Source organism: Silene latifolia, chromosome 2 (assembly GCF_048544455.1).
Source record: "Silene latifolia isolate original U9 population chromosome 2, ASM4854445v1, whole genome shotgun sequence".
Taxonomy (NCBI): Eukaryota; Viridiplantae; Streptophyta; class Magnoliopsida; order Caryophyllales; family Caryophyllaceae; genus Silene; species Silene latifolia.
The window spans coordinates 108,113,450-108,139,854 of record NC_133527.1 but is presented as its reverse complement, the minus strand read 5'-3'; positions in this window follow the sequence as shown (position 1 = coordinate 108,139,854).

Sequence of the window (26,405 nt, the reverse complement as noted above, 5' to 3'; positions counted from 1 at the left end):
CAGTTGATTGATAATGCGCTATGCGATTTAGGCGCTAGCGTAAGTGTTTTACCTTTGTCTCTAGCTAAGAGACTTGGTGTGACCAAACTGAGTTGCACCAATATGACTGTCCAGATGGCCGACCGTAGTCTATCACGGCCACTAGGTGTAGCGGAAGACGTACCTGTTAGGATCGGGAAGTTCTTTATTCCCGTTGACTTTGTCGTCCTAGATATCCCCGAAGATGTGCATACCCCTATCATTTTAGGGAGACCATTTTTGTCCACTGCCCGTGCAGTGATAGATGTCGGGGGGAAGACTTTGACCTTCCAGGTAGGGGATGAGGAGCTGACTTTTCATCAGTCCAAGTTCCGGAGGGCTCCCATGCAGGCTCAGCCTTACAATGCCCTTTCTTCTGTTGACCCTATTATTGACACTCCAATTTTGGAGAATATTGCTATTGTTGCTAACCCTCCGCCTCATACTGAGAGCAAAAAGGAGGAAGATCCGTCTGTTTCCCTTACTGCAGGTACAGATGAAGGCAAGGAAGGAGCTGTCAAAGGACGTGGTAAGACCATTATCAATCAACCTGGAGCAAAGGATGCCAAGGAAGATGACAGAGGGGCGAGAACGAAGGCAGTTCGGACCTACATAGACTGGAATTATGTTCCTCCCCCTCTCAGAAATTCAAGTTCGTGGAAGTCAAAGAGGACGGTCAGCATCGCTGAAGTGACGTCCTCCAGTCAGAAGCCCACGAAGGGGCTACTGACAGTTAATGGGAATTAAACGGGGAAATGCCCCGTGTAACAAAGTGTAATAGACAAGTTTTGAATTTCCTTTGAATTGGTTTATTTATTACGTTTTTATTAGGACAATTAGATTAGACAATTTTTAGCGTAGACTGAGACTATAGACTGTTTTGCTGCGTATTTGGTATTTGGGATATGTTTGGAATTGTTTTACGCAGGTTTGGGGAAATGCACGCATTTCGAGGAAGAAACGGTAGAAATTCAAGAAAATATACACGAGGAAGTCCTCGATCGAGTACTTATGTACTCGATCGAGTGAAAGATGGTTCGATCGAGTCTGCTGGTTACTCGATCGAGGAAGGCCACAACAGAACAGCTCGATCGAGAGGTTGGTTACTCGATCGAGTAAGGGGACATCAACAAGTCCTCGATCGAGTGACTTAAAATCACTCGATCGAGTGGATTGAACAGGGACCGAGGGAGTTTTCTATCTTAAACTCTTTAATTCCCTAATCTTATTTCATTTCATTTATAATTTCCCTCTAACTTCCTCCCCTAATTGCGATTGATTTCCCCCAAATCCCCATCTCTTGCCCAAAAATCACCTAATCAAACACCTACATTCTCTTGCTAGTTAATTAATCTTCCATAACCCCTTAATTTCCCCCTCTTTTGTGCTCGTTTTTACGGTTTTCAAAGGGGATTAGGGTTTGCGGTTTTGTCGATCAAATTTCCACCATTGTTGTCTGCGGCGGGCTAGTTACTAGGATTGCCCGCCACCTTTACCCTACTGACCCTTCACTCACTGCACCCGATGAGGTGGCCTACCTTGACCTGGATGCCATGGCAACATTGACCTGGTTCCCAAGGGCGAAGGGGAGCGCGAGGACGTGGAAGATTGGTAGTTCCACGTCTGTTACCTTGCCGTGCTCCACCCTTCCGCCACTTTCACCACTCCCCACTGCTGCTGAGGGAGCGAGGCCACCTCCACCTACCTACCACCTTACCTTCACCCCTCCCTCTTCTTCTACGAAGAAGAGGAAGCGGGAGGCGGGAGCATCTTCTAGCTCCCAGGCTCAGACCCAGGCCCAGGCTGGACCGACACCCACGCCTCAGCCTACACCCACACCCACTCAGTCTCACACTCCACCTCCACTTGACCCTCCTTCTGGTTCGGTTTTTCCGGCCAACTTTGTTTGCCCTCCTGCTTTAGAGGCGCCCGCGGTCACAGACCAAGGGCGTCGTGATGCCTTGCCTCCGGAGTTGTGCGGGTACCTTCATCGAAATGAGACGGGATATGGCTTTGGCTGTATTCCCTCTCTACGAGTTCCACATCCGGGCCCGGCGACCGATTCCAGAGGGGTGGCCGCATCCTTCCTTCTACCGATACCCAGCGGACGGGTACCCTCCACTATCCTCTGACTCAGATGAGGAGAAGGAGGAGACAGCGGTAGAACGAGAGGTGCGGTTACGGGCAGAGCAGGCGGCCGCGAGAGCTGCCAGAGAGGAGGCGAGTGACCCTCCGTTCGTACCTGGTCCGGAGGATCAGGATGGAGATGACTGAGTCTCCCCCTTGTTTCTTGCTGGTTTGGGGAGACGGTTTTGTTGAGTCGAGTACACGAGAGAGGCGGTGCCGACGACGAGTAGCTATCGGTCTACTCACTTCCCCGGTTTTTCATTTGGTTTGGGGAAGTTCGTGTTTTGTATGTTCTCTCACTCTTTTTATTTTTCGTCTCCTTTATTTTTCTTTTTATTGGTTGTATACCCCCATCCCCCATTTTTTCTTGGTGTATCGCTGGAGGACAACGAGGGCGTTGTCCGTTTTGGTTTGGGGAGGGTATTGCATCCTTTTGAGTCTGCATCTGCATTTGTTTTGCATTCACGTTTAATTCTTCAGTTTGCATTCGTTGTTTATTTTCAAAAATCAAAAAAATCCAAAAAAATTAGAAAATGTTAAAATTCAAAAAAAAAATTTCACGTTTATTTTTGCATTTAGGTTGAGTCGGAACGGTAGATTTCCGTGATGAAATTGCACTATAGCTTGTCATATTACTTGAGCCTTGCACTTTCATTGATAGTTATTAGCTTTGTCATATGCATAGTCTACGAATTTCTGTTCAAATAATAGCTGACTGTTTAGACTTGACCTATAAACTGGCAAACTACTTAAAAATTCTGAGTCTTAGAGCCATAACTGGTGACATTCATGACCAGTTCATTAGGAATTTTGAGAGTAGTACTCCTTGCATAGCATGTTTGTCTCATTTGCACATTTATGACATTCAATTTCTCGTCAAATGCACATATTCGGGTCTGTGGTTGGTGTCACATGCAGGGAGGGTCTTGCAATTCCCCTTCTTTATATATCTTCACCCATTTAGCTCCACTTTAGCCAAAACTTGCCTTTTTGACCCATTAGCTACATTCCAAACTAAGCCTGCCAGTCAAGCTAGTTAGTTTGTCCTTTTGTGGTATGTTTTCCATTGCAGTTTGGCCTGTCTTTCTGTTTGGAGTTGGTGTTTGTATTAAGGAATGAGGAAGTGAAAAAGAGGTATTGAAAGGAAAAAAAAAAAAAAAGAGAAACGTGAAGTAAAAAAATGAAAAAAAAAAGAAAAAAAAAAGGGAAAAGGAAAGAAAAAAATTGTAAAGGTTGGACCCTCTTGTCAGAGTTGAGAAGATGTTTGAAGACGTACAATCGACAAGAGGGTTGGTTGTTACAGTTAGTTAATTCAGACGATGTGTTTAAAAAAGGGAACTTTGTGACCGTCTGACTCCTCCATTCTTATTCTATATCTTTTTGAGGAGATTGTGTTTGAGTCTAGTGAGTTTTGTGCCAAGTGAAGGGCACCTGTGTTAGTCTTTCAGTCAGTTTGAGATCCGGATGGTTTATTATGGTCCTGTTAGGAACTAGCTTGACGCTTTTACCTCCACATTTCCATAACTTGTTTTGCCTTTTCTCACCTGAACCTCACTATTCCCATATTATTTGCAAACCCTATTTGTGACGGACATTGTTGGTTGGAATTTGTGCATTAGTACTTGAATTGTCTTTCATCTTTGTTGCATGCATGCTATGTAGGTCGCAGTTAGGCGAGTGACTGTTTTTCTTCTCTCTTTTACATATAACATTTGCCCTTTGCTTCATGAGAGAAGAGTGACCACGTGAGAGTCCGGTTTTGTTGGTCTTGCAAGGTCGATAGGTCAGCTTTATTTTTTGAACAGCTTATAATTCGTTTGCGTATTGACTGTCTAGCTTTAACTGTTGATTTCTGTTGCATTAAAGTGGTTCAAGTGGACAAGTTAGGTTAGCTCTGAGCTATCATTTCCGTTCCATTAGTTTAGTTTTGAGTTTACTCGAGGGCGAGTAAAGGTTTGGTTTGGGGAGATTTGATACGTGCCTAATGTATAGTCTTTTTGGCCTATTTTAGCACGTATTTCTATGCATTTATATACTGTTTTTATAGTATTTTGCCCCGAATTGGCTACTTTGTTGTATTTTGTCCTTTTTGTAGGAATGATCGCAAAAGTAGCGGAACCATGCTCTTTTCTGCCCTTTTGCATGCATTTAGAGGAGACGGGATTATCCCAGAGTGAGATGTTGCACTGAGAAGTGTCGTTGCACGCACTACGAGGTACTTGAGTGAAGACGTAAGCTGAATTGAAGATCCAAGTGGTCTATCGAGCAGTTTAAGGGACGGTCGAGAGGTCCCTAAGCTTCCCAAGACTCGATCGAGCTGTTCCTCACTCGATCGAGTAAGCTGCATTTTAACGGTCCTCGATCGAGAACCCTTCTACGGACGATCGAGGGGTTTCGCCAAGACGTTGGTCGATCGAGTGGTGTTCCCTACTCGATCGAGAAGCCTTCGATCTTTGTGGGCTTTAATTAGCCGTGTTTGGTTTATTCTGCAATAACACTTAGACTTTTCCTATTTAACCAAGGATTACTAGGTTAATTAGGCATCACTTTTTACTCGGAGACTATCTCTTTTACTATTTTTTTCATATTAGAAAAACCCTCTTTATTTTTACGTTGCTTTTACCTTGGGGATTATTGCACTCGGATTTCGTCGTTCTTTACGTCGGATTGCTTAGATTGTAATCTCTTCCTTCTCTTAATAATAATTAACCCTTTGTTGCCCTTAATTCTTGTTTTATGTTATCATTATTTCTCGCCCTAATTTCTGTTATTGCGCTTTATAATTATTATTTCGTTATGTCTTCTGCTGGAATATTATGTGCTGTTAGATTAGTTATGAATATGAGTAGCTAATTCCCCTTCATGTTGGGATTAGGGGATCTGCGGTAGAATAATGACGACGTAGTGAATGAATTAGACGAATTGATATAAGAGACTCTGTCACTATAGCAATATAACTGTAATCACCGACCTAGTTGAGTGCACGCTTCTATGTCACCTATTAAACTGGCTACAATTAACCCTGGATCGAAAGATTGGATTAAATAGGCCTGCTATAAACGATGAGACTACCCTAATGAGGACGAAAGTTAAGTTAGTGGTATTTTAGGGTGGGAAGTGGACCGAAAGGACCTTCTAATATCCGTCTCATAATTAGTTCGTCTGAATCATTTACTGCTAAGTTGTTGAACTACCATAGTGAACCGAAGTCCCGACATGCTTCTCTCTTATTGATAGTTTAATTCATTTTCCTGCTTATCTGCTTTCCTCTTTATTTCTCTTCTTTTAACTCCGTAGTTTAGAACCAAAAATTCAATCAACCCCATTGTTACCATAGGATTAGAGATAGACAGCTGTAGTTGCATTACCTCCCTGAGGATTCGATACTCGACTGCCTCTACTACATATTTAGTTGAGACCGTTAGGTTTTATTTTTGACAGGTCAACGACAGGCGTGTCATGATCTGGTATTAGTTGGCTCTTGAGAGTTCTTGAGTTGAGAGAGACTTAGTATGGAGAAGAATTTGTTAACCCTATAGTTTTATAGACCTTGAGGTCGCATTGGGTACTTGAGATGATGTGATGATGTTGTAGCTGAGTGTGGTTCCGCTTTTGGGAATCCTTAATAAGTAAAAGGATAGAGAAACTTGAGATCCTATTGATTTTTCAGATTTTGGGGTTGGTATGTTACTACCTTGTTTTGAAATGAGAACCTTGGGGAAAATTTGAGGAACCTTCTCTTGGAGTTTAGAGCATGTTACTTGGGGATGACATAGCAAGTGAAGTTTGATGACGAGAATTGTAAAGGAGATACTTTGGGACTTGGATGGTAACAAATGAATTTGTGTGGTGAATTGATTTTGGCTCTTGAAACCAATTGAGTTGAGGAAAACCTACCATTGTGGAGTCCTTGTTAGTCCTATGCTTTGGTAGACCTTTGAGTCTTTGTTGAGCACCTTAGTCATGTAACCTTATCATAGCAATCATAAGCTTTAAGGAGTGTTTGGTTTAGAGGTAACCCTTTCATTATGCCGCTTCTGCTCTCCTTTCCTTCTCTTTAGCGTTCGTTGAACCCTGTTTATATGCCAAAGTTTACGTATCTTCTTTTTACCCGAGATATCTTCTTAACTCGAGTACCTCTTATTTCTGTCAACCGTTAATTTTACGGTCCGACTCCCTAGTTCCTAACTTATCATGCTCATGCACCCTTCAAAAATAGTTGGTACCTTGTTGACCATGTTTACAGAGTTAGTGGGATATGATTTGAGGATTTTTGTATTTTGATTTTTGTCGGGAATAGGTGTAGGAGTTTGTGTCTGTATTTGACCATGTACTATGAGAGCTAGATTTTTGATGGAATTCTTATGATGGCAATGTTGTAGTCTTCTTGCGATTTGAGGTTTGCGTGATTTGGTGGTATAAGACTCACTTTGGTTTCGATTTGATGATGAGACTAATGGGATTAGTTTACCTTGGTGGAGTATTCTTATGGTTATTTTGGATTTGTTTTGGGCATTGTTCGTTCGGGGATTGTTCGTTTGTCATCTGAGCCTTACTTTACGGTATTGGGGATTGATAGCTAAGTTAGTGGAATGTTATTGTAAGTTTGGACCTTATATTTAATTCTTTGAGGAATCTTTCTATTGGAATTGGAATATTGTTGGGAAGTAGGATAGTGAATCTTGAGTAAACTGATCAGATGATTTGTGTGATGAACCCATTTATCTTATAGTTAGTGCTAACTATGGATTGAATAGTGCAACTTGTTGCTTGTGGGTTGGTTTCAAGCATGAATGCGTTTGGGAATGTTGAATCTTGGTAAGGGTATAATATTGTTACTAGTTTCGACTTTGGATTTCGATTTTGTTCGGTGGAGGATATTGGTGGAAACATTTTGATTGGGAAATTGTTAAGTTATAATTGTAGAGGATATGATTGTCTCAAAGATTAGCTTATAAGTGGACTTGTCGTTGAGTAGTTCTGATGGCTCTTTGGATTAGTGTGACCTCTGGTTGTTGCCTTGTTGATGTTCGGAGGACCTAGTAGGATGACTCTGTGGTTGGAAATTGAGTGAACCTTTCTCGAGGTACCGATCTTCCTAATTCCGATCTCCGACAATTGTCATTCTTGCTATTCTGGCTTGTTCCGTTGGGTTCGCCTTTTTGGAACTCATTTGACTTTCTGAGTAAAGCGTCTTGTTCATTGACATCTTTGTTGACTTCATCCAAAAATTCCACCTTCAAGAGTTCAGTTCCTTCTGATCTGTTGGTTGTGAGTTCCCTATCGCGAGTTGCACTCCGCGTTCCCGAGTGGTTTTCCATCTTGCATAGATTCTATCTAGTTTGAGTAAACTTTTGGTTCAATATTTTGAATTGGGAGTTAAATCTACAAATTAACCTCTTTCTATAACATTTGAAAATGATTCCTCACTCTCTTTCAACTTTAGTGTTTGATTTGATACCTAAGCTATTTCTCGTTTTGTGTAAGTTCGGACCAATGTGAGTTAACTTTTCAATTCATTGTTAAACTTTGTATTAGATTTGGAAAACTTGACTTTTGGAAAGTTTGAAAAATGATTTGCCATTTTTCTATAACAATTACATTTAACCTTTCGCTTTCATTTTGTTTTGGCGTTGATTCATTGTCAGGATTCGTTATTAGAGATGTCTAGTAACTAGTTCTGCACTTATCGGCGAATGATTTCGTATTTTGATTTGTCCCTGATAATAAAACTTTGAACTAGAATTTTGAAAATACTTTTATGATTTTTAATGATTTTAACATTAATGAGTGTTAAATCTCGTTATTGGAGACGTCCCAATAATGGGTTTTCTCATTTATTGGTGTAGAAATGTTTTTATATCTTGATATGAAGTGTGGATGTTCTTGTCTGATCAACAAGAGTATCACCGTTTCATTGGAAAGATACCTATACTTTTCTTATGACTATATTATTAAGATGTTGTTTACTATAATTTCTCAAGTCATAGAGGATTCATGGGAATTGATCATACAAACATATTCTCAAGTTATAAGCAAGCAATAATTGTTGTGATGGATCGAGTTGGTTTATATCTTACAATCCTAGGAAAGTTTGGGTCCCGGAGCCGAATCGGTTAGATTGTACAACACCTACAAGTCGACTTAATCTTCCCTACTCAACTATATGCATGGTCTAATGAGACTCGAGTTCGTTTATGTCTTACAAGTCTCAATGAAAAGGTAGGTGATGGGTAAAAAATGCAAGGATTCGTAGGCTCGCATTTCATCAAACATAACATGTGCATAAGTTGAGATAACAACAAGCAAGCAAATAAACTATGAAAACATATTAATTTAAGCATGAATCATCCCCCATGTTGGTTTCCCCTAATTACCCATTAACCCTAGCTATAGAAACTACTCACTCATTATCATGTTGAACATGCTAGCAAGGTTGTAAATCATACCAACAAAGTAAAACATGATGAATAAATGAAGATGACTAACAATAATTAAAAAGGGAGTAAGAGAATTATACCTACTAATGATTCCAATAATAAAGCAAAGAATAATAGAAGTACTTGATGATTGATTGGAAGGTTGTCAATCTCTAAATAATAACCCAAATAATCTTCAATTACCCAAAATGAAAGATGAACAAAAGAGAGATTAAGGAAGTGAGATTTGTATTAAGACTTGGTTAAAAGTTGATTACAAGATTAAAGAGAGATTAGAATGATATAAACTACACTAACGATTGATAAGAAGAACACGATAATTTAATTAGACTAAGGGGGTATTTATAGTGGGGATTAGGTACACAAATTAGGGTTTACTAAGGGCTTAAAAGACGATTAAGTCCTTGAGGAATCGCTCCTCTCAGAAAAATATGCGAGTCTCATTTTTGCTAGTCTTTCCCGAGGTATGCGCATCCTTCATAGAACTAGTAGAAGACGGAATAGCTGTCACACAATCCGAGCGTCCAGGGCACGTGACGAGTGGATTGTGGGTCTTTTGGACGACTGGATTTGTTGGGTGGACGGGCGGATTGTGGTGGTTTTGGACGAGCGTCCTTCTGAGGAAGACCCTCGGATTCCTTGTCTTGGACGGGCGGATTGTGGGAAATCCGCTCGGATTCTGAGTCAGCTTCCTCCTTTCTTCTTTTCTTCCTTTTTCTTCATACAATCATTGAGGATTTCGTCGGGGATGCAAGGATCGTTTTTCATCATTGCCCATCTACTATAGTATGTACAAAGGCCTTCTAGTCTTGTCTTCTCTTTGATGCTTGGTCATTGAATTCAATCAAATTAGCTCCATTTTACCATGAAAATGCAAGGTTTTCACTCCTTTCCTACCAAGGGATCAAAACCTCAAAGAATATGCAAAACAAAGGACTAAAGACAATAAATGACTCAAATATGCACTAAAAAGCATGGGAACAAGGCTAAGTCGGGGACTAAATATGCTTAAATAATGGTCACATCAATTACTAGTCAATTGTAATATATAATTGTATTAATATATGTAATGATATTTAATTTTTAAATATGCATTAATATTATTAAATAACATGTTGCCGTTGGGAAATGTGTCCTCAACAATAGTGCGATCACATGATTTAAATATCATTATTAAATCTCATATAAAGAATACGTAAGGGATGATTCAATTATATAGTCAACTGATCAACATTAATCGGTAACGATTGGCTTGCTAGAGTTTGACGTTACTGTCGTGGGACGGTGGTGGTCGATTGATCCTCAAGGTCACACCTAAAGGATGATGCCCTTATCTATAAAGTTGATTAATTGTATGACGATGCAAGTTGATCAATTCCTTAAAATTGAACAATTCGATTTGTGAGAGAGAATAAATATCTTATTGTAATGGGATTAATAAGATTTATTTTAGTAATAAAATGCTTTGTTACTGAAATTATTTATTGTTTGAGAAACAATAGAGATATGAATGAATGGTTAATTATAATTACAAGGTATTGTGAATTATAATCAAATGACCCATTTTATTTATGTGATCAAGTATCACTAGTCAATTTGTTGAATGTAATTTAATTAATTTATAAAATGATATTTATGTGATAAATATGCATTTAATTAATTAATAACATGTATCATACTACATGTGACATATTGTGTGACAAATGACAAATTGACAAAATAAAATGGTAGTCCATTTTATGTATATGGACCGAAATAATGGAGACAGAAGGTGTTAGTGGGTGAATTATTTTATGAGATAAAATGACCTAATCATGGCTAACCTACACTAGCTTACACACCTACACTAAGTAGACTTACATGCCTACAATTTGGGGAAGTGAAAAAGCATAAAGAAAAGATGCCATCCTTGGCATTTTGTCTCCTCCAAACCGTGCTCCTCTCCTCTTATTTGAGAATATGAGTTCTCTTATATTCATTCATTCATTACCACATGCAAGTTCATGCATTATTCTTTTTCTCTCTTTATCTTCATCAAAACATGAGATTTTTTGATCTAAATTGTTCATAAAAGATTACTAAAATTATTAATGTAATATATGAGTATTAGTAATCAATTTTAAGGTATACTATTAAATAAATATCTAGCACATATTGTTTAGTAGAGATATGGGATAGTCTTGGGTGCAATCAAGAGGAGAATCTCTACTTTGGGATTTTTGAATATCCATCCATTATTGGAAAGCTCAAGAACTAACAAGAAGGAGATCTTGTTGGTGCCCATATGATGACCGAAATTCATATGGTGAGAATACGATTTCTTCTCTAATTTTTATTATTGTTTGCATGCATAAGATCACTTATTAATTTTATGACAAATTAAATTAAAACATATATGAATAGTTAGTATGTAGATCTATTTTTCATTCAATTGGTATCAGAGCCATGGTTGTTTGCATGCAAATCGGTTAAAAGTTTTTCCGAGTTATAAAGATTAACATATAAAACTTGTATAATTTGTGTTATTATGATATATCACAAAATTAATTTTTGCATGTTAAAGTTTCTGATCCTAAAATGTATTTAGGATATTTTGGTTAATTTATGGATTTTATTGTTCATTTTATATAATATTGGCATTAAAATGTGATTTTTATGATAAAAATGTCAATTTTGGACGAAAATTAGCTAAACTTCGAATTTTCTAGTGGTTTTTGGATATGTTTTCGCATATATTATTTTTAGATGATCTGGAAATTTTTATAATTTTATGAGTTCTTATGCTCGAAAAATGGATTTTTCATGTTAAAAATCAATTTTAGATGAAAAATAGGTTAATATGAGATAAATTTCGAATCTGGTCATAAAAATTTAGTATGTTGTCACATGCTATTTTATAAGATGTGTGTAAAATAATAGGCTATAATGAAGTCTTCATGCATGATTTATGGATTTTTGATGAAAAATAGCATAAATAGTGACTTAATTAGTGAAAATTGCTAAAACATACTTCATGACTAAGGAAAAACGTCACATGTTGCATTTTATTATCTTTTTCAAATCTAAAATTGAAAAGTTGATGAATATAATTTTTCTCATGTTTTTATGATTTTTATTGATAAATCCGATAAACCGCAACATTGTTTTTCCGATAACTTTCGAATTTTTTTATTTTTAACCTAAGATTTTGAACATTATGAGTGTCATGGTAATTTTTCAGAATGTTCATGAGTTTAAATTTCAAATTTAAAATTTATTTGAAATTTTTGTGATTTATTTGAAGTTTATAGCATTTTATTGTAATTTTGAGTCCTTTTATGAACAATATTAAGAAATATGAGTTAATTATGGTCAAATAATTAGTGAAGACTAAATTTTGAGTCCTAAGAGGTTAGGGTAATTAACTTATGCATAAATATGAATTTATGTAATTTTTGTGATTATAAAATGTTGAAATCACGCAAATCCGTAAAAACCGAGTAATATACGATATTGGCTAATTAAAGGCGATTTAGCATAAAATTGGGCGTGTTCATACATATTATAATGCTGCATTTTCTTTATGATTGTCATAATTTTAATTTATGTAAATTTTGAATTATGTAATTTTTACTTAGTATGGCCTTAGTTTTTATTTGGTATTTCCCGAAATGTATGGGAATATCGATTCGGTTGTAATTTTATTGTGATCTCGTATCACCGTTTTGTAATTTAATAAATTTATTTTTATTTTAGTTACAAATGTATAATAGGAAATTATGTAATTTTATTCATCTCGGAGTTCCCAAAGACGGATTTCTTCAAGATGGCGATACATAAAGACGGTGTTACCTCGAGATGCGTGCCACAACCGAAGTTGAAGGGACCAATGGAGTTGGTTTCCGAATATGTAATAGTTAAATAGTTTTTCTATTTTAGGAAGGCCATACTAGGATTTATTTTTATGTTTTGCATTTTATTTATATGTCACATGCATCGCTAAATCGCCATAACTAAAACATGCATCTTCTTTCATCGAGTTTATCGACCGTGTCAGTTAGAATTATCGTAGTTCATCGCTTTAGTTCACTTAAAACGTGATAGATAATAAATTGACATGACCTCTCGCTAAAACAATTAATTGAGACATAGCCTTACCAAATAGTAGAAACCATGAAAACCTATTTCGCGAGGGAGTGCACTCGGCCCTACCGGGGTACAAACCTTGTTACGTAGGGGAAGTGGGTGATAAATGTCTATCCACCGAGTTCATATTAATAAGGGTTTCATCGGCCATGCCGTGCCTAAATTGATGTGGATTTGGATCATGGACACATTTATTCGAAATTTGGATTGAACTCAACAAAAGTTTTTCGATAAGGGTTTCATCGGCCATACCGTGCCTTTGTCGGATGTGTTTTGGGCTATAGATAATTATTAGAGTAATTTTATCGACCAAGAGTTCTAAAAGTAGAATCGATTAAAACGTTAATCCACCAAGTTATATTGATAAGGGTTTCATCGGCCATACCGTGCCTAAGTCGATATGAATTTGGGTCATGGAATCATTTATCATAGTTGGGTAGAGGTCACTATGTAAATGCTTTACTTGTTGTTTACAAGTATTATTAAAACGATAAATGTTAAGTTTTCTACTATTTCGTTGTTATATTGTTTTATTTCTTTACCACAATTCATATATGATATCATTTCGATTCAAAACTCCATTAAAACATCGTATCTAAAGACAAAATTTGAATTTTCTTCTAAAGACCTCGAATTAACCATTGCTAAGGATCTCTTACAAAGAGTATAGATTAAAGTTATTCATTATCAAACAGGTTTTTGATTCTAGACTAACACATCTACTTACAATGGATTGTTTTTCATGTACTTAAATGAATTAAGTACCTTGAAGCGATAAATTGTTTTGGTAATTAAGTTTTATCAAGAATTCGTAATTGACCAAAATAACGCAACCACTTCAATTAAAGTTTTAAGACTAAAACGAACAAATGAAGAGTGATCTTCATGAATTCAATTTTGCTTCTCAAAGCAAAGACTCATTGAATTAAATGGGAGCATTCTCTTAAACTGTTAAGATGAGGACGAGGTTCAAGAAGTAAAGATTATAATGGAATTGATACAAGGTAATGTTAAAGGTAAAGTTATTGGGAATGACGATACTAAACCTATCAATCCCAACCGATAAAGTTTCCATTGTCTTAAAATGTTGGACACTAGAAAGGAAACTACCCCAAATAATTGAAGAATCAACAAGTTAGTTGTGGGACATCTAATGGGATCTTCTTCTTTAAATGTTTATTTGATTAAACATAAATTTTGCTAGTACTACTTCGTCAATATTAGAAACCGGTGGTGGTTTTCATCATTATGTTTGATACATAGGATGATTAGAATATGACGACTAGCAACAATGAAGTCGAGAGATAGAGTAATTGTGTACTCAATCTAGTTTTTGGATTTAAAGCTGTACTTAATTATGACTATTAAGTGCATAAACTCTAAATAAGAATATAAACTTGTTAAGATACAAAAGAGGTTTTCAGTTTTGTGACCCTATACACCACGATTTGATGTATGGCTAGCCCATCATCAAGGTGAGTATATTCTAAACCCAACTAGAATGATATATCATGTAGATGATGTAAGACTCAAATTGGTAACCCAAGATTAAACCTTTAATTTTGGAATGATGAACGCAAAGAGTTATCGAGTACTCTTGAAACCATTAGATTGTTAATGGTATATGCGTATCTTGTATTCAAAGCAAGATGTCTCGTGCCTTTTGGTTGAAAAGGAGATCGAGATTGTAAATCATTGATCCAAAATAGGTTGATCATTTTCTTTTACCAACGATTTAAGTTGACACTAATATGTTCACTTAATAAGGTAAATAGAGAAATCTTTGAAGAAGTTCAAAGTATTCAAAGAATCACGATTTAGTCGTGATGGGATTATCAAAGTGAAGACTTTGATATAAGCCAAAGGAAATGTGATATAATATCACAAGTTAATCTCTCTTAACACACATTATGGGACAATGTGTGGTTGGATAAGAAATCAAACGCTATTCGATATGGTTTGGACTTCGATCAAGTTACTTTGAGTTACTTGATCCCTTGGGGATTTTATCATTTTGTCTAAATTATTTTTCCACTAAATCTAAACGATTCATATGAGATATGTACCATGTTTGTAAGTTTTCACAAGAAACAAATGCTCATTTTTCCCTTTTCAATCATCACGAGTACGACGGGTTTGCGGCTCGTGAAGCTGTCTTTCTAAAATACAAGTTTATTTCTAGAAGACAGAGTGAGAGAAATTATTCAAGAGCCACAAAGAATACCACAGAGAATGTTATGTCGCAAGAAACTGGTCTTTCTTGGCTACATGAGACGTTTTGCGTAAGATGTTGTTTCTTTAAAACCTAGGAGGTTAAATTCGTCAATTGTTAAAGATGATGAATTCATTTTACTTTTAAAAAAGTAAAGAACTTACAAAGAAATTGTTTGATTCCAAGTTGATTACTTCTAGAAAGTAATGAACATATGACTTACATAAGAGTGTTTAAGTCACAACTCAATACAAGGCTTAGAGCCATGAAAATCCGAAACAAAAGGGCTTGATTAGTGACAAAGGGTTTTGCACTAATAAAGAGAGATTTCAAAGCAAGATTGGTTGCAAAGGGTTTTGCACAAATTGAAATGCTTAAGTCTATTTGGATCTTCTTAGGGATTGTGTTTCATTATGAGGATACGCACACAGCATGTGAATCTAAAACCCACTTCTTCAAGAGAAGGAATGTATTCAATACATGTCATGAGTTTTATAGAATCTTGCAATCCTAAAATAATGTGCAACTTAAGAGATGGTCTTAAGTAGGACATCAATGAGTTAGAATCAATGTTTTGATCATGTTATAAAACTTTTCTCGATAAGTCGAGAAGTTGTGTTTTTACATGGAGTTTAGTGGGAGTTACGAAATTTTATTAGTCTTATATGTGGATAACATATTGATCATTGTGAATGATGTAACACTTTTGGAGTATTATAATACATCTTTAATATGCGGATTTATGAAGATAAATCCACATGATATTAGCGTCAAATAAGAAGTCTTATGTTCATAAGATTCATGACTAAGTTCAATAAAGTTGAACATATTTGATTGATTCCATTTGCTTCCGCTGCCAAATCAATTAAATAGAAAATGATGTATAACACTTCATATACTTGGAGTATGATGAATTGTTTTCAAAATCGAATTTAAGTAACCTTTACCAAGTAAGCCATAAAAGACTACCCTTAAGTGCCTGCAGAAGCATTAAGGCTATAATGCAAAATGTTTTTGATGCAATTTTGTGTAAGGGTGTTACACAAGTGACAATTGACAATTGAGATTGCGCATGGTTTCCGACAAGACCATAATCAAAACACATTAGGATGGTTAAGATACCATTGTGGCTATGTTAATTAAGAAGTAGATTTTCTAGAATCGTTCTAGGCAATAAAGAACAATGAGAGATATTTATAACGGAAATTGAGTACACTTGCAATCATGAGATGTGCAAGAGAATGAGTCCCGCACAGTGTGAAAACAGTGGGAGCTGTTCTTAGGCTAGAGGGCCTATGTCTTGATTGGATCTCGACACGTACTCAAAAAGTTTTGTAATGCAAATGTATACATTACAAAGGAAAACAAGTATGTAGTAAGGTTGAGTAAGGTACAAAAGGTTGATAAAACCTACTAACCAAAGCCTTCTCAGAGGCTGAACATGATGAGTCATGTCATTTCAATTGAATTGAAATGAACAACTACATACAAGATCAAATTAGATTATAGAACATGAAATAGTAATCAGGCATTGACTATTCATATGTGATAATCGCATTTGTCGTTCGAGTTTTTACTTTAAAAACTCTCCTTTTATACTTTGTTACATGCAAACGGGTTGTAGAGACAACATTGAACCCCGTTAAAGTGAACACGGATTAGCATTGTATTCGCCCATAGTCACTTGTATGAGGTGACGTCTCGAAGTAACTAGAGTGTGATGCGATTGATGGCAAGTTCAAGTGCCATAGAGTCATGTGAGATGACTAGTCGATCACATAGGCAGACTGTTAGGAACACCTTGTCGGGCAGTGACCGCTTATAAAGTTCTGGTAAATTCATAAAGCCTGGTCGTGGCAAGAGCTACTATAGTATTCTAATGAGTCGATTCTTTTGACTAAAGACTGTTCGCCTAAGATGGCACAATTTCAGATTAACTTTGATTTGTGTTACTACGACCTTCGTAAATGGGGTCAAATGGGCATATTTTGGGTTATGATGGCTGTGGCTAGTCGATCACAATATCTCAGAGCCACTCGAGGAGTAATGAACTGGAAATGCGTGGCCACGCTCGGAAGGTATCTATGATAGATAAATTCGGTCAATCAGTTATTCTCCAGATCGAGGAAACCACTCTCGATATGATCACTTACAAGTACGACCCGAAAGACACCTTGCATTGAGTGGGAGATAGTAATAGGACAAGAGAATTGGTGACGCACACTTGTCGAGGACAAGTGGGAGATTGTTGGGAAATGTGTCATCAAAAATAGTGCGATCACATGATTTAAATATCATTATTAAATCTCATATAAAGAATACGTAAGGGATGATTCAATTATATAGTCAACTGATCAACATTAATCGGTAACGATTGGCTTGCTAGAGTTTGACGTTACTGTCGTGGGACGGTGGTGGTCAGTTGATCCCTTAAGGTCACACCTAAAGGATGATGCCCTTATCTATAAAGTTGATTAATTGTATGACGATGCAAGTTGATCAATTCCTTAAAATTGAACAATTCGATTTGTGAGAGAGAATAAATATCTTATTGTAATGGGATTAAATAAGATTTATTTTAGTAATAAAATGCTTTGTTACTGAAATTATTTATTGTTTGAGAAACAATAGAGATAGGAATGAATGGTTAATTATAATTACAAGGTATTGTGAATTATAATCAAATGACCCATTTTATTTATGTGATCAAGTATCACTAGTCAATTTGTTGAATGTAATTTAATTAATTTATAAAATGATATTTATGTGATAAATATGCATTTAATTAATTAATAACATGTATCATACTACATGTGACATATTGTGTGACAAATGACAAATTGACAAAATAAAATGGTAGTCCATTTTATGTATATGGACCGAAATAATGGAGATGGAAGGTGTTAGTGGGTGAATTATTTTATGAGATAAAATGACCTAATCATGGCTAACCTACACTAGCTTACACACCTACACTAAGTAGACTTACATGCCTACAATTTGTGGAAGTGAAAAAACATAAAGAAAAGATGCCATCCTTGGCATTTTGTCTCCTCCAAACCGTGCTCCTCTCCTCTTATTTGAGAATATGAGTTCTCTTAAATTCATTCATTCATTACCACATGCAAGTTCATGCATTATTCTTTTTCTCTCTTTATCTTCATCAAAACATGAGATTTTTTGATCTAAATTGTTCATAAAAGATTACTAAAATTATTAATGTAATATATGAGTATTAGTAATCAATTTTAAGGTATACTATTAAATAAATATCTAGCACATATTGTTTAGTAGAGATATGGGATAGTCTTGGGTGCAATCAAGAGAAGAATCTCTACTTTGGGATTTTTGAATGTTCATCCATTATTGGAAAGCTCAAGAACTAACAAGAAGGAGATCTTGTTGGTGCCCATATGATGACCGAAATTCATATGGTGAGAATACGATTTCTTCTCTAATTTTTATTATTGTTTGCATGCATAAGATCACTTATTAATTTTATGACAAATTAAATTAAAACATATATGAATATGTTAGTATATAGATCTATTTTTTATTTAGTTGCATGGTACATGTCACACATTATATGACTAAATGACAATTGACTTAAATAAAATGGACTCCAAATTACATATGGGCACCGGCTTTATGAGGATTATTAGGATGAAATAGTTAATTATTTTTAATTATTAAAAACATAATGATTACCATCCTAATTATAGACTACACCCTAGTTTATATTGAGAAGAACAATTGAAAAAGAAAAAGGCATGCATTGGCTCCCTCATCCTCTCCCCTCTACCACTTTTCCCCCTCTTTATTTGATAAGAATTGTTCTTATTCTTATAATTTTTCATTCTTAGATTATTAGCAACTCACTTCTCTCTTTATCTCTCTAAAATAGTTTTAGAAAATATATTGTTCAAAAATCTTATATTTAGATTACTAGAGGTAGTAATAGAAATAGAAATAAGATTAAATTTTAAGGTCACTAATTATATATCTAGTTAATATATTAATTAGTATTAAGGGTTTGTCTTGGTGCAATTGAAAGGAGGTTCTCACAATATGGAGACAAGGAGGATCATCCATTAACTTTGAGCTCAAGAACAAGTAAGAAAGGTGTTCTTACTTGTGCCCTTAAACCGATTTCGTCAATGTAAGGAACTTTATTCTTAATCTTTGATTTATTTATGTTATGCATGCATAAGATCATCATCTATTTTAATGAGTAATTTAGATATAAAATTAAATAGTTTAATTTAAGGGTTAATGAATCTTTTCAAAAACTTCATCTTTTACAGACTCAAACTCTCTCAAATCCATAGACTTAGCATGACTTAACGATACAAAAGAGTGTGACGCCCCTAAATTAAATAGAATAAAAGTAGGAACGTTGTAAACAAGAAAAGTATCGGTGATCACGTGAGCATCATGCTCAGCAGCTTGCTCATCCATCATGGAAAGTTTTCCACTGCTCTTTTCACCTCCCCCTTGTACTGTACTAGCTGATGTAGTAGGCTTGGCAGCTGACACCTGATTGGTATTAGCCGCCGGTCGCTGATAAGAATTACCACCATTGCGGTTGAAACCACCATTGTTATTACTCTGCCCACCTTGGTTGTTCCACGACCTAGCTGGCCGGTTGCTAGCATAACTCTGCGTCGGTCCCTGAGAAAAGTTCCCCTGAGACTATCTCTGAAAGCCCCTCCTAACTGCACAAGTACATTCATGCCTCTTGTGGACAACAACGCCAGAGTTAAAACATGAGATATTCCAGCTGTTGCTACTACCACGATCACGCTCGAAAGAAGACCCTCCTTTGAAACCTGACCCAGAACAATAAGCCTTTGCCTTCTTGTGGTTACCACACTTGTACCCAGATTGAACACCTCCATCACTCTCAGCCTTCCTCTTTTCCGAGCTTTTCTCCCTAGTTTCCTTGGCCATTTCGACCAACCTCTCAGCCCGTCCAGCTCTCTCATAGACCTGCTTAACATCAGTAAGAGTCCCCGTTGGTAGCTTCTCCATGATCTATTAAGTTAACCCTTTCTCAAAACAAAGTGCTAAGTTCTCCAGACTTAGCCCCATATCCTCAGCATACCTGGACTTCTCGTTGAACTTGTGGTAGTACTCCGTCACTGTCATATCCCCCGTCATCCTGAAAGAATCGAACTCATCACTTAGCTTGCTGCGAACATGCTCCGGAAGAACTCCTGCCTCATAGCTCTTTTGAACTCGGACCACGGAATTGCAGTCTTACCCTGCTTCAGATACATGTCTAAGGCACTGTCTTTCACCTTACCCCACCATTCTTCGACTGAATCCCTTATGTAGAACGCATCTTGTTCCACCTTAAACTCCTCTGGACAATGCACCACCCCAAAGATATTCTCCATCTCACGATGCTAGTTGTCGAGCAGAATCAGCGCACTTGTAGTGGGGTTGAAGCGAGATATCATCATGCTCATCTTGGCAAGGTCTACCCCAGCCTCCTTATCTTTCCTCATGTTCTTGAGGGTCTCAATTAGAGCGTCTTGGTGCTCAAGTATTTTGGCAATATCCTCAATGCTCATCTCTTGAGCCTTAGCATACATGGCTGACTCTTTTGCGGCATATTTTTAAGCTATAAAAGGGAGATAAACGTAAGCACATAGCCTACGGCTCAAAGCAAATACGACCCGCACCAGGACTTACTCGATCGAGTAACCATACATACTCGATCGAGTAGGGGTCACTCGATCGAGTACCCCAACTCCAGAAGCTGTCAAGAACTGACATAAAACATAGTCGATCGAGTCACTTATGTACTCGGTCAAGTACACGATACTCGATCGAGTACTCCCCTTACTCGATCGAGTAACACGGCTCCAGTAGCTACTGCCCAGCACGTAAACATACCCACTCGATCGAGCCACACCTACTCGATCGAGTCCACCCTACTCGATCGAGTTACCCCTACTCGATCAAATCATGCTCGCAATCTACACTACTCGCATGCTTTATAACTTTACGTAAACAATAACATAACATACGACATCAATTCCCTTATTCACATGTTACTAATACAGCCACATTATAAATCCACTTCCATCACATAAACATGTTCTAAATCATGAAATCATATTCTTATGCAACGTTTACTTCACCTTTTTCCAACCTAATCATCCATTCAACCACACACTTCATCCAACATATGCATGTAAAACAACAGTAAACAAGTAGTGATGCCATGACACCCCATAGTGACCAGTTCAAAGTTGCAAGGGCAAGTTTGCGACTTTAAGACGTCTCTCAAGCCTTTGCACTAGCTCCTAACAACTCCTACCCGGGTTCATTTTAGTTTGACTCTCTACATTCATTGGGTTCATTAGTTTCAGGTTCCAAAATCGTCGCTCCGATACCACTTTGTAACACCCCCATACACCAAGGTGCCTTACCAAGACCACCCTAGCTCATGGAGATGCTACCATCTCAGTTACCCGAGGCATAGTAATCAAAGTAGACCATAAAGAAATGTACTTTAAGTAAATATGTTTAATGTGCGTACAGCAAAACCAAACTGAAAGTGAAATACAATTGTTCTCAAAACTGCAAACCAGGTAAATCTGTTTTAACAAAACACAACAGAAGACTAAAGACTATGATATGTGATGACTCCATCCCCAGCTATATCTCGCGCGTACTCCAAATAAATACCTGCTAATCAACTTCTCACCATCCCAGAATGGATCACTACCGTTTTCAAAACATTTAAACAGGGTCAGTTACTGCATAAAAAAAATAAGCAATCAACACATCCAATTACACAATCACAATCCCCCGACTCCATCTCATCACCAATCATCTGACTACACACTAAAGTGTGTAGCTCTTCTAGAATACCCATCGCAACAGATATTCCTCGCCGCCAGTGGGGACTGCGGCCGTATCACCTAAGCCCCGCTCAACACCATAGAGCGAATAACCCATGTTCATTAATGTGCACATCCCCCTTGTGACGGGAACCACAAGGGGCAAATCAAGGGCGTGAAGCCACTCCAATAAGTGACTCCACTCAGCCGAGGGCGTACCTCGCGAACCACAGACAAACAACAACCAAACCACAATACCAATGTAAATAATGCCAAATCCAATTAACGATAACAACAAACATGCCAATTAACCAATTAAGCCATCTTATAATATTTACACAGTCAACTGAGTAGGGAAACCCTAACTGAGATGGAATCACCAACAATCAACATAGCAGGTCAAAAACCTTCCTCTACGAAATCACCTCATATAATCAAAATCACATAATCACAAATCTATCACAAAATACTACCAAAATCCCTCAATTCACCCAATTAGGGTTTAACCAACATAAACTATCTGACATAAAAACAATATAGAAACCTTACCCACAAGACGAGGATCACAAAGGTATGATGAACTCCAAAATCCGACAACCCTAGCCTTGATTCGATAGCAAAGAGTGAAGAGGAAGAACGTCGTTTTCTTTTATAAAAGGTTTGGAAAATAAAGTAAAAATTAAAGGAAAACTGTCGAAATAACTTTATATAGCTCTTCACGCATTACTATCAAACCCGGCTGAAAAACCGTAAAACCCGACTTACTCGATCGAGTAACTAACATACTCGATCGAGTTGCCCTTACTCGATCGAGTAACTACAAAACAGAACACTGTCCAGAACGCGTCAAAGACTTACTCGACAGAGTAAGCCCTACTCGATATAGTACTCAACAGCTCAGATATCTGAGATATTACACCATGGGGACGGAGACTAGAGTCGAGTCGCGGTCTTGTCGCCGGGATGCCGAGCATAGGTAAGGTATCATCATCATCCTTAGGTTTCGTTGTGGTTATAGTTTTTACTAATAGGGGTTTCCCTATTGGTTGTGTTAGGTGTTGATGGAGATTGCCTTGTCTTCATATGGATATATGCGGTGTTGCTGCTGATTGCTAAAGGTAGGTATTCCTACTCAGTACTGTTGATTAGTTATCATGTGTGATGCGTGGTGTCTCTCTTTGTGGTTGGTTGTAATTGTCTGTGGTACGCGAGGTGCGCCCTTGGCTGAGTGGAGTCACTTGTGGGAGTGGCTTCACGCCCTTGATTTGCTCCTTGTGGTTCCCGTCACAAGGGGGATGTGCACATTAATGGACATGGGTTATTCGCTCTATGGTGTTGAATGGGGCTTAGGTGGTAAGGCTTCGGTCCCCACTAGCGGTGTGGATTACTAGTTGCGATTCGTAATCCGACAGGATTTTACCTTTGGGTTAGTCAGGTGATTGATGAAGTATTGGAGTTAGAGATTTATGTGTGTGTGTGTGTGTGTGTGTGTGTGTGTGTGTGTGTGTGTGTGTGTGTGTGTGTGTGTGTGTGTGTGTGTGTGTGTGTGTGTGTGTTTGTGAGTGTGTTGTACCTTGTGCTGTATGTTGTTCTTCAATTAATGACCTTGTGTGGTTTGTCTGTGTTTCTTCCTTGTTATGTGTCTGCCGTGATCCATTATGTTGAGCAGTCAGTCTTACATGTGTTTATATGTGGAGCTTATCTGGGTGCGTTGGAGGGACGAGTCTTTCACCGAGTCTTAGCATAGAATAGTCTCACCGTAGTTGTTTAATGCATCAGTTGTATTTTGTTTTGTTGGGTTAAAGTTGTAATAAACTTTAAATAGTTCTTTTATTGACGTTATGATATATTATACCACGGGCAACCAAGATAATAACGCCGGTATCTGCTAGGGAAGGTCTTGTTAAGGCTCCTTGGTAGATGGGGTTGTTACAAGACTAAATCCTCAGAAGTGTTCATTCGGGGTCACCCCCGGAAAACTCATGGGACACGTTGTCAGCAAAAGAGGCATCGAAATCGATCCCACCAAAAATCAAAGCTCTCCAACAAATGCTTCGGCCTAAGAACGAGAAGGAGATTCGGGGATTACTCGGTCAAGTCCAATACATCAGCCGCTTCACAGCCAAACTCACTATGATTTGCGAACCTATCTTCGAGAAGCTCCGCACCACCGATCACACTGATTGGGACGACGATTTTAAAAAAGCCTTCGACACGTTAAAGGAAATCTTATCCAAACCTCATGTCCTTATGCCACATTAGTAGGAAGTTCCCTTATCCTTGTACCTGACTGTCACCGACACGGCTATGGGAGCAATGCTAGCACAAACAGTCGACGGCGAAGAATGAGCCATCTACTATATTAGCAAAAAGTTCACCGAATACGAAACCAACTACATCCAACTTGGAGAAGACATGTTTCGCCCTGGTTTGGTCAACAAAGAAGTTACGACATTAAATACTCAGCTACACGGTTCACATCTACTCCAATATGGACCCCGACAAATACATCTTTGAAAAGCCCGTGTTAAACGGAAGGTTGTCCAGATGGACACTCGTGCTATACGAATTTGACCTCAAATTCGTACCCTCAAGGTTATCAAGGGAAGGGCAGTCGCCGACTTCCTAGTAGGAAATCCCATCAATAAGAACCCAACGACCGACACATGGTCAGTTCCTGATGAAGACATCCTTTGTGCCAACACCGATGCATGGGACTTATACTTCGACGGTGCATCAAACCTGGGAGGCTTCAGGGTAGGAATCCTTCTAATATCACTAGAAGGGGGACACATTCCGATCTCAGTCAAACTAGATTTCGCCGTCACCAACAATGTTGCCGAATACAGAGCATGCCTCATCGGCCTATAAGCAGCCATAACACTTGGCATCAAGAGGTTAAGAGACCACGAAGATTCCTCACTCATCATCAATCAAGTGTCCGGATCATTGAAAATTCGAAGCGACAACCTAGCACCATACCAAGCAAAAATTAACCAGGAAGCCGTATTCTTCGACCAAATCGACTACTTCCACTTGCCACAGGAAGAAAATCAATTCGACGATTCCCTAGAAAAACTTGTCGCACTCGTCAACATACCTTACGACAAGACATCCATGACATTATGTGTTAAAATAAGGAGTGAGCCATCTCACATCTGCCCCATCAACAACGAAGAGGAAAACCATGCCGAACCTTGGTACCAAGCCATCCTCAAGTAGAAGACCAAAAACGAATTCCCTCATAACCCTGATACAAGAGGACAATGAGTCATCCGTTTACTTGCATCACAATTCGTGATAAACCAAGAGCAACTATACAAAAGAACACCCCAGGGGATCCTTCTCCTTTGCATTGACCACAACAAAGCGAAGAAAGTCATGGAAGAGGTCCACGACGAAGAATGTGGCCCTCACATGAGCGCAATGATGCTAGCCCAAAAAATCATGCGGTTAGGATACTATTGGACCACCATGGAATCCGATTGCAAAAACTACGTCAAGCATTGCCACAATTGCCAAATCTTCGCCAACATACAATACATACCACCACCCCTTTTATACACCATGACATCACCCTGGCCTTTCTTGACCAGGGGCATCGACATCATCGGCAAAGTCAATCCGATAGGCACCAAAGGACATTGCTTTATCCTAGTCGCAATCGACTACTTCACCAAATGGGTAGAAGCATAGTCATCTGCAGTCTTGACCGTCAAACAAGTGGCCAAGTTCAACCAAGACAACATCATCTACAGATATGGGGTACCCCAAGAATTATTGGACAAATACAAAATCAAACGATACCGTTCATCCCCCTATCGTCCTCAAACCAACGGAGCGGTAGAGGCAGCAAACAAAACACTCGTCACCATTATCAAAAAGATATAGGATAATTAACGTGATAGGCCGAGCAAACTCCCATTCGCACTCTAGGGATACCGAACCTCCATTCGAACACCAACAGGAGCAACACCCTTCTACCTAGCATATGATATAGAGGCAGTACAACCAGTGGAGTTGGAAGTCCCATCTCTATGCATCCTACTAGAAAGTCATGTCCCTGAGGTGAAATGGACCCATCGAAGGTTCGAGCAACTCACCCTTTTAGATGAACGGCGACTCAACGCCTTGCACAACGTTCAACTATACTAACGACGTATACAACGGGCATTCAACAAAAAAGTCAAACCCAGAAACATCAAAGAATGAGACTTGGACCTCAACTCGATTTGAGTACCGTTACCCGTTGATCCGAAGGGGGAATTCAAACCTAATTGGGTCGGGCCATACCTGGTTAAGAAAATATTGTTGGGGGGCGCAGTGTGATTAAGTGACCTAGATGGGGAAGACATCACAAACCCAGCCAACCAAGACCAACTCAAGAAACACTACCCTTGAACCTTAGCACCAGCAACCAACGGCCTTTTTCCTTGTTCCGCAACTAGTGACCGCAATCCCCCTTTCAAGTTAATTTCTTAAAAGTTCCGATTTGAAATTGCATGTTTAATCGAGTCTAAGTTATGGTGCCTTGCCATGTTTCCATCAACCTTTCATCTGTCAAAGGCACCATCCATTTGCACAACTCAAACAAAACACTTGAACTACAAGCATAATTTTATTTCACCT